The sequence below is a fragment of the Gracilinanus agilis genome, chromosome 1 (assembly GCF_016433145.1).
Source record: "Gracilinanus agilis isolate LMUSP501 chromosome 1, AgileGrace, whole genome shotgun sequence".
Lineage (NCBI taxonomy): Eukaryota > Metazoa > Chordata > Mammalia > Didelphimorphia > Didelphidae > Gracilinanus > Gracilinanus agilis.
The window spans coordinates 373,646,790-373,666,629 of NC_058130.1; the positions used below are offsets into that span (position 1 = coordinate 373,646,790).

Consider the following 19,840-nt stretch of genomic DNA (forward strand, 5'->3'; position numbering starts at 1 on the left):
GCAAAAAAAAAAAATAAAAAAATTATTTCTCTGTGGCATGCATTAATAGGTTTTTGAAGTAGGTTTTTCCTTCATAATTGTTTTACTTTGGCTAATATTAAATTTACTTTGCTTTCCTGAGCAAAAATCAGATGATGGTAGCACAAAAGTGACCAAAAGCTCCCATGAAGAATCAACATGCAAGTAAGGATAAGGAAAAGACTTGACATTCAAATCTGAACCAACATATATATATATAAAGGAGAGAAGGACATTGGGATCACAAGACTGAATGACAAGAGCCCTCCCCCAACTCTGCCCTGAGATGCCCCAGAGGGCCTGAAAGATCCAATACTCTAAGCCTCAAAGATTCAGGGAAGTTTAATTGCAGATCTCGGAAGTTAAGCACAGGAACCCAGAAGTTGAGATCAACCAGAATTGAGCATCACACCCAAAAGAACTATTATGATTAAAATTCCCTGGAGACCATATCTTAATTTTAAAATTATCTATTAAATAGTAAAAAGTGGGCCAGAGAAAGAAAGAAACACGAGCCACGTGTAGCCGGCGAGCTTTTTCTGCCACGTCCCCCACAAGCCAGTCCCACACCAGACCTCATGCCTCGAGTCCCTAGTTCTCCTCCATCAATTCATGCTCTTTGTGAGGCTCTTTCCCTAGCTTCTCTGATTGGCAGAATCAGACCTCAGCCTGGACCAGAGGCAGGTCTTCCAGACACTAGGAGTAACCCATGGTGTTTAGAATGGGTGAACAACACATGGATAGCATCTCCTAGCATGGTGGTAAAAAAAAAAAAAAAAAAAAAGTGGCAGGACTCTACTCATGGTCTCAGGGAGATACAGTCTTTTTGCTTTAATATCAAAAGGTTTTTTAGGGGACAAAAAGGAGTTCAGCTCAATATTAATTTTCCACATACCTAGGGATAGAACCTGGTTATGGCAAAAAGCCTCATAATAGGAAATAAAGCTGGAGAGATGAGTAAACCAATAAGATATTAACTGGTATAAAAATACTTCTCTAGATCTTGAGGTCCTTCAAAAGAAAAACGGAGAAAAAGGAAAAGAAACTGTATTTTCTAAAATATTTATAGCAGCTCCCTTTGTGGTGACAAAGGACTAGAAACTAAAGGGATGTACATCAATTGGGGAACAGCTAAACAAGCTGTGGCAAATAAAATACTGCACCATAAGAAACAACAAACAGTTAATTTTGGAAAAATATGGAAAGACCTACATAAAACTATGAAGAGTGAAACAAGAACCAAGAGAACATTATATAGAGCAACAAAAATACTGTTTGAAGAACAGCTTGTGTATGTCCACCTTCAGAGAAAGAACTGATAAATAGAAATAAAACAGTTTTTTATATACATATATCATGTTGTCAAATGATGCCTTCCTTAATTAGGGGAGGGAAGGAAAGAGGGAGTTAACTGGGCATTTTAATGCAATAAACAAATAAATAAGTTTAAATTTGTAAAAAAGAATGACAACAACTCAGGTCCCTAGCCTTCACATTCCCCTGTAATATTTTCCCAATCTCTCCCCACCTGATGGTGTATAATTGTTTTCTGACAGCAAGCATTTCTATCTTGGGCACTGGGGTACAAAAGCAAAACTGCCCATGCCCTCAAGAAGCTTCTTTCCTACTTCAGCAGCAGTGGTGGCAGCAGAAGGTGACACTGCTTCACACAACTACAGCACACATCCTGTATCATTACTTAATCTTCTTCCAGCTCAGCCAAAAAACACACTATGCCCTGCCAAGTGAAAAGCAACTCGTGGAAAGAGTGAGAAGTATTTGGGTATAACATTGTGTGGCCCTTCCTTTCACCTTCTTTTCTTTTTGTAACAAAAGTGTCCCTTCAAAACAGTTTCAGATAAGACTTTTGGCAAGACGTCCATTCAACACAGTGACGACCCCTGTTTTACAAAATAAAAAAAAAACATTTTTTAACTTCATTTTAAAGTTTGAAATGTGGGACTAATAAGCCCAGATGTCAGGAGGCTTAAGGAAGCAAAAACCTCTGAATCCTGATGAGATATCATACAAACATGTGTGTTGAGAGGCTATTACCAACCCTTTTTTTCTTGTAAGAGACATCTCAAAAACAACCCAAAATTTCTATTTTTAAATACAGAAAGTGTATAATAATAATAATAGTTAACATTTACATAGTATTTTATGGTCTACAAAGTGCTTTACATGTTGTGTCATTTGATCACATGAAGGAAGAAAGTAGTATTTACAGTCAGATGAACAGAGTCTGAATTTTTTTAATTGGAGTAATAGGTACCTCAGGTTTAAAAAATGCCTAATTTTCTAGTCTTTATTAACAAATTTCTTCTATATATTAAGATTCATATTGTGGAAAATGATTATATTTTGTTTTATGGCCATGCACTTCATTCTTCCTTTTTCTTCTTAGTGAATCAAGCAATTATTAAGTGCCACTACATGCCAGGCACTAGGCCAAGTATTAGGGATACAAAGAACAGTAAAAAACAGTCCCCTGTGCTCAGGGAGCTCACAGTCTAATGGGAGAGATAACAAACAAACAATTATATACAAATACAACAAACCAAAAAGGGGCAGGGGGTGCAATAATGAAAAGAGGGAAAGGACTAGCATTAAAGAAGAACAAGAAAGGTTTATTATAGAAGGTAAAAACTTAAATTATGACTTGAAAGAACCTAGGGAAGCCAAAAGGCAGAAATAAGGAGATTTTAAATTAAACTGAAATTCTTCAGGTAGGAAGTTAGTAGCTGTCTGTTATAGAAAGTATTTTAAGGAAGCAATCATCAAAACTCTTTGAAATACTAAGTACTTATCCCTATCCCTAAATTGATATGTCTATTTTTCAATTAATATGAATTATTAAAATTAATCCATTTTAAAACATTTTAGAATAACTTCTGATATCAGCTAAATGGAGAAATTTTAAGGTGTGAACAGTGGCCCAGGGAAATGGCAGCTTTATTATGTATGTGCTTTACCATTTACTCTTCAACAAGGTATAAAGTTTATGGTTTCCGTATTAGCTTCTTGTATTTTGCAGCTGCCTGACATCTACATAAAATTCTAACATGATAACCTTTTTACCAACTTCTTCATAATAAATATGAGGTCTAGGAATAGAAAAGTATTAACCATATAATCTAGCATAATGATTAATAGAAAACTATAATTGAGGGAAGAAAAGACAAAAAAACCTAAAAAGTAAACATCTCCACTTTAGAAATAAGTGGTATAGGGGACAGCTGGGTGGATCAGTGGATTGAGAGCCAGGCCTAAATATAGGAAGTCCCAGGTTCAAATCTGGCTTAGACTCAATACACAGTATTGATTCTAAGATGGAAGGTAAGCGTCAAAATAAATAAATAAATAAATAAATAAATAAATAAATAAATAAAATGAGTGGTGCAGATTCCTGAAGTAATTGTACTATTTAAAACAAGTAAACTTGTTTCCACATAATATATTTATTCATTTGGAAAGGCAAAAATTGAGGGAACTAAGGAAATACACGTGGAAGGGGACCTCAAATACCATAAAGAATAATTAAATGTCCTAATGAAAGTGACGGTTTAGAAAGGCTTAATCCTTGATTTTCAGAAGTCATTTTAACCTAGAAAAATATACTAGCTTACAAGCTGCTTGGAAATGTATTTTCTATTCTGTCTTGTATTTAAAATTTTTATCGCAGCATCCTTCTAGCATATGATATACATACCTATAGCAGCTATTAATCACCATTACTTACACATCTCATTTTTCTTCTTTCCTTCTTTTTTCTTACTCCCTCTTCTTTTTTCCTTATGGCCAATCTACAGCCACTGCTTAGTCATACTGAGCCATACTTTGACATTTTGTTCTGGAGAAAGTAAAGATCCCTGACCAAAGACAATTTCTAATGACACAGCTACTAAGATGATGACAATGTAATCTATAATTATTACCATATAGTTCAAGTATTCCAAACAGTACAAATTAAAATCATCTAGCCCAGGAGCCCCAGTCAAATAGGAGTAATTTATCAATACCTAATAGTAAAAGAAAAAAATGCCTACCTGTTTAAATGTAAGAGAGTTACATATATTCAGGCATAAAATTAAATCTTTTAAAGATATTAAATACCAAGCTAGGTGAGAGATGATCTTTATAGGAATGGATACAATGTGCTATCTAATGTTAACAAGAAAAGAGAGATTTTCAAATGAATGTTACAACTAGAGACAAATCTGTTCACATGGTCTTTCACACATCTACAGCACCTCGTTTTACAGTCTTCTTTCTACTCTCCATAAAAATTCTCTGTGATGGTTCAGTATAATTTTACAAGGCCAGTTAGACAAGGAAACTGAAACAAAGAGGGGTTAGTATTTATTCGCACTGTTCCAAAAACTTTCTTTTTGGCCACTGAAAGTAAAAGAAACAAAAAACAAAAAAAATCACACCACTAGATTGCAAATCTTGGACTATCTTCAGTCAGTAACCAGCCTAAAGTCAAGGAGGGTCAATGGGAGAACCAAAACCAGCAATGTGAAGATCTAATAAAGATCAGAGTCCTTGAGCCTTTCCCATTGGGTTACTAAATCATCCTAGAAAACTAACTATCCATCCAATACTTAAAAATATCCATACAAAATCAGAATCTGGAGTTCAACTGTAAATGCAATTCTAGCACTCCTTTCAGAAAAACTGGATTCATGAAATATTTTGTTTTAAAAATTCAATAAAAACAACTTCCATCATATAAGAAGTGCTACAGAGATCGCAGTATGATCTTAACTTCTGGTCAAAGATGGTGGCATGAGGAATCCCAGTTCTCCCATGTATACTGTTGAAAAACTCTAAAAAGAGTCTAAGGTTGAAAAATGATCAATAAATCAAAAAAAAAAAAAAACAATAAACTTCCTCACTAAACCTAGAATTGCACAAAGAGACAGAATCTTGCCAGATCTTAGACAGAGGAGGCATCATAAGAACAGAGAGCCAAGCCACAAGCCTGCTAGCACCTGGACTAGAATCATGTCAAACCTCTCGTGAGGGTTGGAGGCGAGGCGACCTATAACACTTAGAAGGGGAAATTCCCAAGGATAGCAGGAAGGGTTAGGAAACTGACAGGCCTCTAACTGGAAATGGGGGACCAAAAGCTGGCAGAACTCTGACAAGAAATCTCTAGGAGAAAAATGGATGTCCAGAGTACTACCAGCAAACACACTACAGAGAACCCAGCATGCAGAAATACCAGGGGAGATAGAAACCAGTAGCAGGAACTCAAGGTCAGAAACAAGCAAGCCCTGACCACTCCTTCCAGGAGTGTGAGAGGGAGCAAAGCCTAGCCCTGACACAAAGCTGGGTATAGAGAAAACAAAAGACAACACTAAACATTGAAGAAATATAAGTCAAGAGATAGACAAGCAGGAAACTCAGAAGTTGAAAGTAAAGCTATAGCAACTACAAGAAGAAACTTAAAAGAAAAAAAATGGTTTGGCCATGAGGAATATATGATTACCTAGAATAAATGACACAAAAGATTAAAAAATGAAATTATAATAAGAGCATGAGAGTAAAAAATTAGGAGGAAAAAAAAGCATGTCTAAGAATAGAAAATAGAAGACATTCTTACCAAGTAATGAAAACCTCCAAAATCAGAATGGACCACACAGAACTCAATTACTCCATGAAACAAAAATATTAGAACAAAACAAAATGTAATTTTTAAAAAAGAAAATGTAACCTATTTCTCATCAAAAACAACTGAACATGGGGGCAGCTGGGTAGCTCAGTGGATTGAGAACCAGGCCTAGAGATGGGAGGTCCTAGGTTCAAATCTGACCTCAGACACTTCCCAGCTGTGTGACCCTGGGCAAGTCACTTGACCCCCATTGCCTACCCTTACCACTCTTCTGCCTTGGAGCCAATATACTGTATTGACTCCAACACGGAAGGTAAGGGTTTAAAAAAAAACTGAACAGGAAAAAGTAAAGGTGATACAATTTAAGAATCATCCTAATTCCTAAAAACCATGACCAAACAAAAACCTGGATAACCAGATCTCAAGAAATCACAATTTAAAACTAATCTTAGCTATTAGAACCAGAGTACAATATGAAAAATGAAAACATCCAAAAAAGAAACCCTAAAACAAAAACTCCTATGAATGTCAAAATCCAGAGCTTCTAGATCAAAGAAAAATTTTTTCAAGAAAACAGAAAAAGTTCAAGTACAAGGGAAACAGAAGACTATACAAGACTTTGCAGCAAATACCATAAATAAGAGAAAATCTTGCAATGCAATATTAATAAATAACAAAACAAAAGGCAAAAGAATAATAATTTACACTTCAATATTTTTCATAATCCTGCAGGGGAAAAGAAAGCTTTAGTGGAATAGAGCCCTAAAAAGCATTGCTAATAAGAAGAACACAGCTAAATAGGAACTTTGAAAAGGAAACAAGAGTCAAGGGAAACCTCAAAACAAAAATATATTTGAGCAACTAGAATGGCATAAATACTATTAATCTTTAGGCAAAATTTTAAAAGGAAGTATAATAATCATGATCTCAGACAAAGCAATAATAAAAAAAGTAAAAAGAAATACACAAGAAAACTACATTATGCTTGAAGGTACCAGAGACCATGAAATATCATCACTGCTTAATAAATAAGCCACAAAACACAGCATCTAAGTAGTTAAAGAAGTTAACCAAATTACTGAGAAAAAGACCTCAAAATTAGCTATGGATTTCAATATACCTTTTTCAGATGTAGGCGACTTTAACTAAATGATCAACAAGAAAGAAGTTAAAAACCTGAGTAATCTTTTTAAATTACATGTGATCAGTCTCTAGCAATAACTGAAAGGGGAGAGAAAAGAATATACATTTCTCAACAGTATATGGTATGTTTATAAAAATTGACCTTGTCGTAGAGTATAAAAACCTCAGCAACAAATGCAGAAAAGCAGAAATAATAAACACATCCTTTACTGACCCAAATGCAATTAACAATTAGATGCAACATAAGATTTTGCATACAAAATTTAAACTTAAATGAAGACTAATTTCATTAATCCTTAAGAATTGATGAATAAAAGAATAAATCAGAAATAACAGTTTCAACCAGAGAAAATGACAAGAAGATAATATTCCAAAACTTTGGAAATGCAGCTAAAGCAGTTTTAGGAAGAAATTTATAACTCTATAAATATTCACAACAACAAAAAAAAAGGTAAAAAAAGAGATCACTAAATCGGGCATGGAACTATAAGCACTAGAAATCTAATAAATCCAAAAGCCTAATAGAAACACATACATAGAGATTCTCAAAACTCAAAACTGAGATGAACAAAATTTAAAGCAAAAAGAATGACTCGACTGAATAATGATGGCTGTCTTTTTTTAAAAAATAAAAGATAAAACACTAGTTATTTTTAGATAAAAAGAAAAGCAAAATCAATAATCTCACAATAAGAATTTACAGCAAAGATAAAGGAAATTATACAGAAACAATATTGATAAAAAATGAAATGGATGAATTTTATTTACAAGAAGATAAGCTGTACACATAATCAGAACAGTTAACAGAATTTAAATAATCCACTGGGGAGGGATGAGAATTGAGCAAGTCATAAATTAACTCTAGAAGAGAAAAGAGAGACCAAATGGATTTTTAATTGGTTTATCTTGCATATACTTTCCAAGATAAAACTGAATGTTACATAAGCTATTTGTAAAAATAAGAAAAAAAGTGATCCTTAAAAAATTATTTTTATACTACAAATAGGGTCTTGACACCTAAACCAAGGAGAGGCATAGCAAAGAAATAAAACTATATCTCTAATAAAAAAATACAAAAATATTATATATTACCAAAGAAGCAATATAACTACATATTAACATATGTCTAAGTGGTAGCAGAAATGTAGGACTGGTTTCAATATTAGGAAAATTATAAAAATAGAAAATATTAAAAATAAAAACAATATTGCAGCAATAAATGTCAAAGTTTTAACAAAATATTATTACCCATTTTTTTTCAAAAAGCATTACATTTAATGATCATTCTACTGCAAATATTAATGATATGGAAATATCACTTGAACAATGATACATGTAAAATCCAGTGGAATTGCTCATCAGCTCCAGGAGAGAGGTGGGAGGAGGGGAGGGACAGAACATGAATCATGTAACCATGGAAAAATATTCTAAATTAATTAATCAATTTAAATTTTTTTTAATTTTAAAGCATTTAAAAGTAAAGGAATAAATGGAACTTTCCTCAAAACAATAAATAGTAAATATCTAAAGCCAAGAGTTAATATTATCTCTAATGGAGAAAGTGTTGTTATTGATAGATATGTTCATGACCCCATCTGGGGTCTTCTTGGCAAAGATACTGGAATGGTTTCCCATTTCCTTCTCAAGCTCATTTTATAGATGAGTAAACTGAGGCAAACAGGGTTAAGTGACATGCCCAGATCAAATAGCTAAAAAGTATCTGAATTCAGGTTGGAACTCATGAAGATGAATGTTCCTGGCTCCGTGCCTGGCATTCTATCCACTACACCACCTAGCATCTCTAACAGAGAAATATTAGAGGCCTTTTCCAGTAAAATCAATTAGAATTTCTATTATCACTATCATTTTATACAATTCTGATAATTAGAAAACAAGAAAAAGAAATGGAGGGAACAGACAGAGGAAAAGAATGACCACTTTTCCAGATGATATGAAGATTTGTCTAGAAAACCCTAAAAAGTTACCAAAAATTAATCAAAACAATAACTTTATGATGCAAGGCAAAGTGGATTTAGGAAATCAAGTGGTCAGAAGGAAAACAGACATTAGAGGAGGAACAGGGTTAAAAGAGAGACAGAGGCGGACAGCTGGGTAACTCAGTGGATTGAGAGCCAGGCCCAGAGATGGGAGGGCCTGGATTCAAGTCTGGCCTCAGACACTTCCCAGCTGTGTGACCCTGGGCAAGTCACTTAACCCCCATTGCCTACCCTTACCACTCTTCTGCCTTAGAACCAATACACAGTATTGATCCCAAAATAGAAGATAAAGGTTTTAGGGAAAGAGAGAGGCAGAGACAGAGAAGGACAAACAGAAGAAAACAGGATAGAGGGAAATACAAAGTAATCATAACTGAATAGGAATGGGATGAGCTCACCCATAAAATGAAAACAGAATGGATTAGAAAGCAGAATCCAACAATACATTGTTTATAAGAGACACACTTGACCCAGTAAGACACACACACAGTTAAAACAAAGAGCTGGAACAGATTCTAATGCTTCAGCTGAAGTTAAAAAGACAAGGGTAGCAATCATAATCGCAGGCAAAGCAAAAGCAAAAATAGACCTAATTAAAACATATAATCAGGGAAACTACATTTTTTCTAAAAGGTATCAAAAACAATGAATATTTTAAAATGTCATAGCAAATTGATGAAGGTTTTATGTCTCAAATATATAAGAAACTGAGTCAAATTTATAATAATCAAAGGCAACTGATAAATGGTCAATGCAAAGCTATCTATACATATGGGGAAAGGCTCTAGATCACTATTGATTAGAAATGAAAATTAAAACAACTGTGAGGTACCGCCTCACTGTTATTAGAAATGACAAATGTTGGAGGGGATGAGGAAAAGTGGGTAAATTAATAAACTGCTGGTGGAGTTGTGAACTGGTCTAATCAATCATTCTGTAAAACAATTCAGAATTATATCCAAAGGGCTATAAAACTGTGCATGCTCTTTGACCCAGCAATACCTATACCAAGTCTGTACCCTAGAGAGCAAAGGAAAAGAAAAAGGACTTATATGTCCACAAATATTTATGCAGCTAGAAAGACTTGGAAACTGAGAGGATGCTCATCACTTGGGGAATGGCTGAAGAAGCTGTGGGATACTATTGTGCTATAAGAAATGACAAGTGCAGTGGGGGGAGCTAGGTGGCTCAGTGGATAGAGGACCAGGTCTGGAGATGGAAGGTCCTGAGTTCAAATCTGGCCTGAAAGACTTCCTATGTGACCCTGGGCAAGTCACTTAACCCCAACTACCTAGCACTTATTGCTCTTCTGCCTTGGAACTAACTCTCAATATTGATTCAAAGAAAGAAGGTAGGATGTTTTTTTTAAAGGGAGAAAAAAAAGAAATGGCATGTGGGTACTTTCATTAAAAAAACATGGCAAGACCTAAGTGAACTGATACAAAGTGAAGTGTTAAGAATCAGAGATGTTGTGCACAGTAACAGCAATGCTGTAATGATGATAAAATGTCAATATGATGATCCAAGACAATTACAAAAGACTCATAATGAAAAATACTATCTACCTCCAGAGAAAAAGTTGATGAACTCAGTACAAATCAAAATACAATTTTCTTGCTTTATTGTTTTTTCCCTGCTGTGATATGGGTAATATGGAAATATGGTTTGCACGATTTCACATGTATAACTGATGTCATTTTTCTTGCCTTCTAAATGGATGGGAGAGAGATGAGATGAGGCTCAATTTGGAATTCAAACTTTTAAAAGGAAAAAATGTTTAAAAAATAAATAATTTGATTAAAAAGAAAACAACAATAATTTTAACAGAGACAGGCTAAAAAGTAAATCATCAGCATTTCTGTGTTTTACTAATAAAACCCAAGAGGAAAAAATACAGAAATCCCATCTAAAATAACTACAAAAAATGCATAAAATATTTAACTTACCTACCAAGATGCACACAGAAGCCAGTCCATCAACAAATTAATCAAATCAATAGTTATTCATTTTCCTCCTTCTGTACTTTGATCTGTTTCTCTCAATGGTATGGATACTCCCTTTGTCGCCATCCATACAACCTATCCACACCTCCTCACTCTATTTGTCTTTGATCCGTGCCCTCCTGTAAATCTTGCACAGGAAGTCTACCCAAATGCTGCTACTACAAGTCCTGTCCCAATGCCTCATCAAGTTGTGGAAGTGACCTTGAGTTCTCAAAGCTCTGAGAAATTCTAACAGATAGAAAAGCTTTGAGCATAGTCTCAGGAAAAGAATGACTGCTTAATTTTTAGATGAAGAAATCAAAACCATCAATAATCATATGAAAAAAATGTTCTAAATTGCTCTTGATCAGAGAAATGCAAATTAAAACAACTCACACCTAGCAGACTGGCCAATATGGCAGTAAAAGAAAGTGGTAAATGTTGGAGGGGATGTGGCAAAATTGGAACACTAATGCACTATTGGTGGAGTTGTGAATTGATCCAACCATTCTGGAGGGCAATTTGGATCTATGCTCAAAGGGCTATAAAACTGTGAATACACTTTGATCCATTAATATTACTACTGGGTCTGTAGCCCAAAGAGATAATAAAAAAGGGAAAATTTGTACCTATTTGTACAAAAATATTTGTAGCTGCTCTTTTTGTGGTGGCAAAGGATTGGAAATTGAGGAGGATGTCCATCAATTGGGGAATGGCTGAACAAACTGGAATATTATTGTGCTATAAGAAATTATAAGCAAGGTGATTCCAGACAAAACTGTAAGGATCTGCAGAGACTAATGTAGAGCAAAATAAGCAGAACCGGGAGAACATTGTACACAATATTAGCAATATTGGACAATGATTATCTGTGAAAACTTGGCTACTCTCAGCAATGCACTGATCTGGGACAATCCTGATAGACTTATGAGAGGGAATACTATCCACCTCTAGAGAAAGAACTGTTGGAATCATATTTCACATCAGTGTATCTTTGGTTTTATTTTGGGGTTTGGGTTATGTATGACTTTGCTTTTATAGCAATGACCAATATGAAAGTATGTTTTGCATGACTATAAAAATAAAAATTAAAAATAAAAGAATGACTGCTTGCTGAGGATCAGTAGAAAAGCTCATTACCAGCAGCCTTGCTACTTACTCATTAATGCTTTGGCCAAGGCAACCCATTTTATTAAATGCCTACTTTGTATAAAATATAAATAATAATTACCCAAGTCATAGTCCCTGCCTTCAAGAGCCTTATCATCTCATCAAAAGAACTGCCAGGCAGAAAGTTCTTGGGCTTCTTTCACCTCTACCCACCCCTTCTCTACAAAAAAGGCCTTCTGGAAGCAAGAATTTTCACTCTTTGCACTGCAGATCATACCAACCTAACAGTAAAACAAAATGTGTAAAACAGAAAATTTAAAGTTTGATACTTCTCATTCAATAATAAATAATACTGCATGTAAAACAAGTTCAGCTGTTTTTAAAGTGCCCCAAGAGTATGAATTTCCATAATACTTAATACTTGTATGTAAATACCACTGTATGCCCTCTTCGCTATGTCAGCACTAAGCAGAAAGATAAGATAAAACATCTTCAGGAAATTTCTCCCTCCAAAAGAAATATCATCAGTTTTCAGACCAACATCTGAAAAAGACTTCAGTCATTGAGTCCAATGACTTCATCACACAGTAAAGAAACTGAGGACTTGGAAAGCTGTAAGTGAGCTACCTAAAGTCACACAGGGGTTACTATCAGAGGTAAAATTTAAACCCAGCTCCCCAACCTACACATACCCAGGTACAATATTTGATTTTATATTTGCTCTGTGGTTTGGAAGTAACCCTGACTCCATCAAAGCAAGCTCCTGGCAGGTCCTTCCAAGCTGGAAAGGATTAACATGTAGACATAGGGGTGGACTTTATGTTCTTTAACTAGGGACCAGTTAAGCTAAATTCGAAAAAGTTCAGAAAAAGGCAGGCTATAGTTGATAAATTTTTTAGTTACAAAAACTTTTGAAAACCACTTACTAATGTATAAAGGGGTTGCAAACTGTCAATGGAAGGAGTACCCACACAAGTGAAATTATACATTCTGAAATTCTAAAACAGTGGTTCTTAAACTTTGGGATCTGAAGACCCCTTTCATATTTAAAAATTACTAAGGGTCCCAAAGAACTTTGGTTTATACCCATTATAACCATTAATATTTACCATATTACAAATGAAAACTGATAAAATCTTAAATCATTTAAAATAACACAAATAGCATGATATTTTTTAACTTGTTTTCCAAAACAAAAAAAAAATTGAGAGGAGGGATATTGCTTTACATTTCTGTAAATCTCTTTCATGTCTGGCTTAATAGAAGACAGCTGGATTCTCATATCTACTTCTGTATTCAATATGTTGTGATATGTTGTTTTGGTTGAAGTATACAAAGAAAATATTATGTGTGTGATTGATATATATATATATATATAAAATACATGTGTTATCTGTGTGTAGGTTTAAATATATACCCACATATGTTTGTGTATATAGTTACCATTAAGTCACAAGAGCACATTACTGACTGCCATTCAGTTTGATCTTTGCTCTAAACCCTCCAATCTCCTTTCCTTCTTTATTTGCAAAAATTGTATATTTTTTACTTTTTTGGTGGAGAGTAAGGAACATATTTGGGAGTTGAGAGAGGCTTGGGTTCTAATTCCTTCTCTAAAACCAGATATATGAAAAAGCAAAAATCTTTCCACCTTGGTTTATTCATTTCCTGGATGAGGATAATAACACCTGTGGTAAGTACTAGTTCCCTTGAATTTGAGGAACAGATAAAATCCAATGAGATTCTGTGGATAAAATGCCCTGCAAACTTGTTATGACTATTCCCTGAATCCTATATTGACCCTCCCTTTTAAAAATATCTCCTTTAGTTTTTGATGATTTTTAAAAATCTTTCAACCTACACTATCTTTTACATTACTGCCACTTCCAATTTTCTCCTCCCCTGCCCTTCTTCCCCAACAGACCCATTATTTATTATAAAGAAATCCAATACAAACCCACACTAAAACACTGACTGTGTCTGAGAACGAAGGCTTCATTCTGCTCCCCTTTTCTGCTGAAAGAGGCAAGACTGATTTCCCCATAACCTTCTGAATTCAACTTTGTTGACTACTTGGCTGTTACTGTGTGAAATTCTTAACCTTTCCCTTAGCAGGCCCCATAACTAGCTTGGATTAGTATGTTCCATGAAAATGAATTGATAGATTTTCTACAAATAGTCATTTGGAATATTGATAGAAAAGTGAAATTAGTACCAGACTCAGATCTTCCTCCTGGAAAAAAATATGTTTTCAATACTCTGTGACTTTTAAAGCTTCTTTTCAGACTTCCCTGAGGTAAAGTCCTTTTTTCCCTTACCATAATTGAATGAGTGAGAGTGTATTAAGTTCTTACTACATGCCAGCACCATTCTAAGTGCTCGGGATACTAGAAAAGCAAAAAAGGCCCCTGCCCTCTCAATGAGCTCACATCTCCTGGGGGAGATGCCACGCAAACAAGGGAATATATAAGAAATATGTACATTGTGAGTTTATATAATCCTATATACACGTATGTGTATGTGTATCCTATACATTCATATACTACATACTATAGATAGATAATTAACTGGGCCAAGAATTGAGGAGAAAGATGAGGCTGGACCACATTTGTGCTCACTTCCTCAAAGCCTGTGATACTATTATATGGTTATAAATCATGAGACGACACAATCTCAAAAGATCAAAATTACAAATAATAGAAAGGGCAATAGAAATGTACAGTATGGGCTTCAGCCTGTTACCCACAATATTCTGAGCATGAAAGGAGTGATGGCAGAGCCATTAACATGGAAATAACTGAAAAAGGAAGTAGGTTAACTATGTACACAATGATAAGACAAGAGCTAGATATTCCAAAAACTACTCTGAAAACTGTGACTTTTTTAGTTTTACATTGGATTGATCTTATATATGAGATTTATGGAAATACATGTACAAGAATTAAATAGAAGGAAAAGTCATGGAGGGTTTGCAATCTGAATCAGATGTCGAAGGCAGAATAATATCAACACTTATAAAATCAGAGATGTATTTATATATCAAGGATCAATGTCATTTTGGAAAGATTCAAGGCCTAAAGTCATAACAGAAGATATTGTTTATTAAAAGTATGCTTTGAGGGGGCAGCTGGGTAGCTCAGTGGATTGAGAGCCAGGCCTAGAGACAGGAGGTCCTAGGTTCAAATCTGCCCTCAGACACTTCCTAACTTAGTGACCCTAGGCAAGTCACTTAACCCCCATTGCCTAGCCCTTGCCATTCTTCTGCCTTAGAGTCAAATACACTATTGACTCCAAGTCAGAAGGTAAAGGTTTAAAAAAAAAAAGTATGCTTTGAAAAAAGATCATTAATGTTTATAAAAGTAGGAAGGACCTAAGATAATTTAACTAGAAGAAAAGGATAAGGATAAACCAATAATGGTTTACAAGACTATTTTATACAGGAGAATAACCAAGTCAATTATTTCCTATTTCCACCCTGAGTGAATGGACTTTAAAATACAAGAGAAGTCATTTAAATATGAAAAAGAACTTTTTGGAACATAGTTTGAATATACTAGAGTGACTCATTAAAAACTTTCCTGAGGTTAAGTTAGAGAAAGAATCATCTGAAATAAGTTTTAGATGTATTCCTTCCCAGGGCAAGAAAATGGGAATAAAAATAAGTTTACCAAGCTGTTAAAGAAACAATTGAAAGGATATTTTAAAGTGAAATTAATTAAGCAGAGGCTGGGTGAGAATCTATCAAGGATTTCAGGATCTAAAGAGTTAGACTTAGGGATCAGCTCTGGTCTAACTCTTTCATTTTGAAGATGAGAAAACTAAGGCTTTAATGGATTAATATGTCCAAGGTAACCCAATGGGTTAGCAAGATTTGAACTGGAGCCTTCAAGACATTGAAACCAGTACCATTTTCATTCTACCATATTGTATTTCCTAATGCTTTCTCAGCTATATGACATTAGTAGAGACTATGAGAATGATAAGAGGGCAAATTAAGTTACCCTCTAGGGTCTTTTCTAGCTAAAAGATTCCAGAGTTCTGTGAATTGACATTCTATGAGAAAGTTCTTTGAAGTAATTAACATAAGCACATTTTATTCATAATTCCTCAATATATGTCTTAAATGCCTTTAAGACATAGGTTTTTTAATTAATCCTTTTAGTATTTTATATTTACATTTACATATCTATCTTTTGCTTACAGATACTTTAGGTGAAGTCATTAGGAAATTAATCAGAAGAATCAATATAATTTTTACTTACTGGTATTTTAAGATACTTAATTTCAAAACGAATAAATATATGATTTTGGTTTTGCTCTGTAGTGAATGAGAAAAAAAATTAAAAACTCAAGCTAGAGGGTATATTTTATCCCTAAGAAGCCCAAAGGATGGATCAACTTTTGTCTCAGATAGTGCTTACCTAATACATTATCCTGCTAGATTTCAAAGCACTGAAGCTGTTGAGACATTAGGCAGCATTATAGGAATATGCCAGTTTGGGAAAAAAACAAAAGTGCACATACAAAAACACATAGATATAAACAGACATTCTAGTGAGTCGATTAGTATTTGCAATCATAAGAAACTATCAATTCTGGCCAACGCAACTGGCTACTCCTCAAAATATGTATTAAAATAAATGATTTCAGACACTGGTTGGCCAAGACCAGCAATTTCCAGGAAATGATGGCCAAAGTTGATTTCCCAACATTATTATGTTACATCAGCATATAAAGATCATCCAGGATTTTGATATGGAAAGACTAGCAACCTCTTAGTTTTCACCAATGAGATAAGAAAGGGACTATACTTAATAGGAGTGCTTAACCAAATACCTAAAGACAACTTTCACTAATTGTGACAAATCATATTCTGTTCCAAAGAAAAATAATTATTAGGAATGACATCTAAATAGTCATTACCATAAATTCGTTTAACTAGTCATTACCATAAAATTGTTCAAGTCCACTAAATAAAAGTACCTAAGTATGGAACTATGGAAATTTTTTGCCAGGGCAAATGATTCTGATGATTTCTTTCAATGGATTACCTAGAAACATTTTTATAAATATTTTATTGTACTTTCTATAACAAATACTCACATTTTAACATTTCTTTTTTTAAATACTTATCTATCACATCCACAATGACCAACATTTTTACAAGAAAAAAATCTATTAATCTAGTTTCTCAACATTTTCCAGGCTAGATTTCTCCTCTGAAGAGGACTTGTGTGTTTGTGTGTGTGTGTGTGTGTGTGTGTGTGGTTGAGAGAGACAGACAGACAGACAGAGACAGAATGGGAGAACGATAATTATTCATAACAAGAGCTCAAATTTGTTTAGCAGTTTAAAAAATACTTCCTTTTATATCAGTATTATCTTATTTTACAAATGAAGCAAAGAGGTTAAATGATTTGCCTGGAGTCTCTGTTACAGTAAGTAATCTCAAGACCAAACCCAGGTCTTCTGTCTCCAAGACCTAAGCTCCCACTGTACCAAAGTGATCTCCAATTCATGCTGCTAAAGACAGGGTGCCATAATCCTTTGAATCCTATTGAAGTATCACCTAAGCCAACTAGTGGCTTTGTTCAATTGGTTTAAACATACACAAATCATCATTTAATTAAGATGTCTTCATACACAAGTGGAAAAATGTAAACACCTTATACCATATTTCCTTTTTTAAAAAATGACCACCATTGTTTTAATGGAGCATTCAAGAAACACAAAATAGTCAACCAGGAAAATTAAAAGTGAAAATAATTCCTCAGCTTCCAATAATATTTGCATAAATATGAAGCTTGCGAATTAAATGGAGGAAATAAAAGCCCTGGAGAATAAATAATGAAACCTATTTCTTCACAGCAGAGAATGAGACTAAGACATAGTATGGCATACATTGACAGATGTGGATACTGTATCATGTGTTTGCTTAATTGTGTTTTGTTGTTGCAAGAAGAATTCAATGGATGGTAAGTATAAGCAGGGCAGGGATAAGAAGTAACTGCAGTGTAAAGACAAACATTAATAAAAAAATTTTAAGGAAAACATTAAGGAAATTATCATTTACTAAGGAACTTGATCTTTTCAGCTTTTCAGGTCAACCAACTATGATAGATAGGAAGGAAGGAAGAAAGAAAGAAAGAAGACAAATTGGCAGGTTGATAGACAAATTGGCAGGTTGATAGACAAAGAAACAAATTTTTAAATAAAGAGAAACAAATAAATTTTAAAAAGTAGACAAAAACCCATAAATGTAATCAAGTTAAATCTGAGAGTAGGACAATGCAAAAACACCACATGAGATATGCCCTTCCCCCAAAAGTTATTTTTTTGTAATGCACAACATTATAAACACCATTCTCAGTTTTATTGCAACCTCATGCTACATTTCAGACTCCACATATTCCAGAGAGGGACATAGCTACTTGACTTTCTGTCGGCATAGATCATGGGTACAACATGTACTCATTGTCCTTCACAGAAGCAACTGTTCTTGGAAATGCATAGCTATTTAAAAGAATAAAATATTCACTGCATAGATCCCACCACAACTATTAAAATAAACCGTAAATTCTTCTTGCATCATAGAAATATCTAGACATACATCATGAGTTTATCAAAAGAAGGAATTCATTTTCAAGGGTACCAAATTCAGAGACAAAGACAAAAATTATACGGACTACTGATTCCTTTTCTAAAGTATCTGAAAAGCTTTCTCTTCTTAAAAAGCTTCTTCCTAATATAAACACATTAAAAAATAAGTCAGAAAACTTCTCAAAAACACCATTACTTAACCAAAAGCAGATCAAAAATAAACTCTTCCTAGCATACAATAACTATAAAAGAACACATCTTTTCAAAGTCATTGTGTAAAATTTCTTTTTTTACACTAAAGGCTTAATAGTTAATCTTCTATTATTTACTAAGCTCAAACTATTTAAAATGAAACTGTATACTGAAGGATGACTGAACATAACTTTTCAGAATCTTGCCATCGCAAAGCCTGTCCCTGACAAAATTCCCAAATAAACAGTAATTCTAAATACCTATGCCAGCAAATTCACTCAACAAAAGAAGTGAAGCAAAAGGGAAAAGGGAGCTCATTTTTCAAAATCTGAGGCTGTTTGCACTACTGTCATAAGAGATAAATGATACTTACAATCTTAACAATACTTACAAACTTAAATCCCAAAAGTTCATATTCAGAAGATTTCTGAAATAAAATTTTACCTAGTCCAATCTCCCAACTAATTAATAAAGGATCTTTTATTTTTTTACTTCAGATCCCAATGATATTCAACACATTAGGAATCAACTAAGAGTAGACAATGGGTTATAAAGAAAATTGTTATCATTTTTTTAAATTTACAGACCAGTTCTAAAGTGGGCATGGGAACTGATTTTCAAAACAAAAACAATAAGAAAATAGAAAATCTTACTGATGGCAAAAAGCTTCTAAACTCTGAAATGGATTACTTGAAAGGATGTAGAACCAATTTCTGAAGGTCCTTAACAATGAAACCGATAACCTGTCTCTCTATAATAGCTTAAGTGGAAGACTCCCTAGATTAATAGGAGATCTAAGTTAACTAAATTATATGATCCTGAAAAAGGAAGGAAAAAAAGTTATTTAATTTACTGAAACATTCCCCCACATTTCACTTACTTCAAATACTACCCACCTAAGATTTCAGAGTCCCAGATTAGGACCAAACTGTTACTCTCAGACTCTTAAGAACTGATACTAACCAAGGAATCTATGACCCTCTCTTTAGCAACTAGGTAAATTCATTAAGATTAAATGGCTTGGGGCAGCTGGGTAGCTCAGTGGAGTGAGAGTCAGGCCTAGAGACAGGAGGTCCTAGGTTCAAACCCGGCCTCAGCCACTTCCCAGCTGTGTGACCCTGGGTAAGTCACTTGACCCCCATTGCCCACCCTTACCAATCTTCCACCTATGAGACAAT

The 19,840-nt window shown here is 34.2% G+C and overlaps 1 protein-coding gene across 1 annotated transcript in view; it reads right to left on the reverse strand.

Moving 5' to 3' along the window:
• The window catches only part of NNT (nicotinamide nucleotide transhydrogenase), a 96,776-nt gene that overhangs the window by 4,865 nt on the left and 72,071 nt on the right, over positions 1–19,840 (reverse strand). The window lies entirely within an intron of this gene.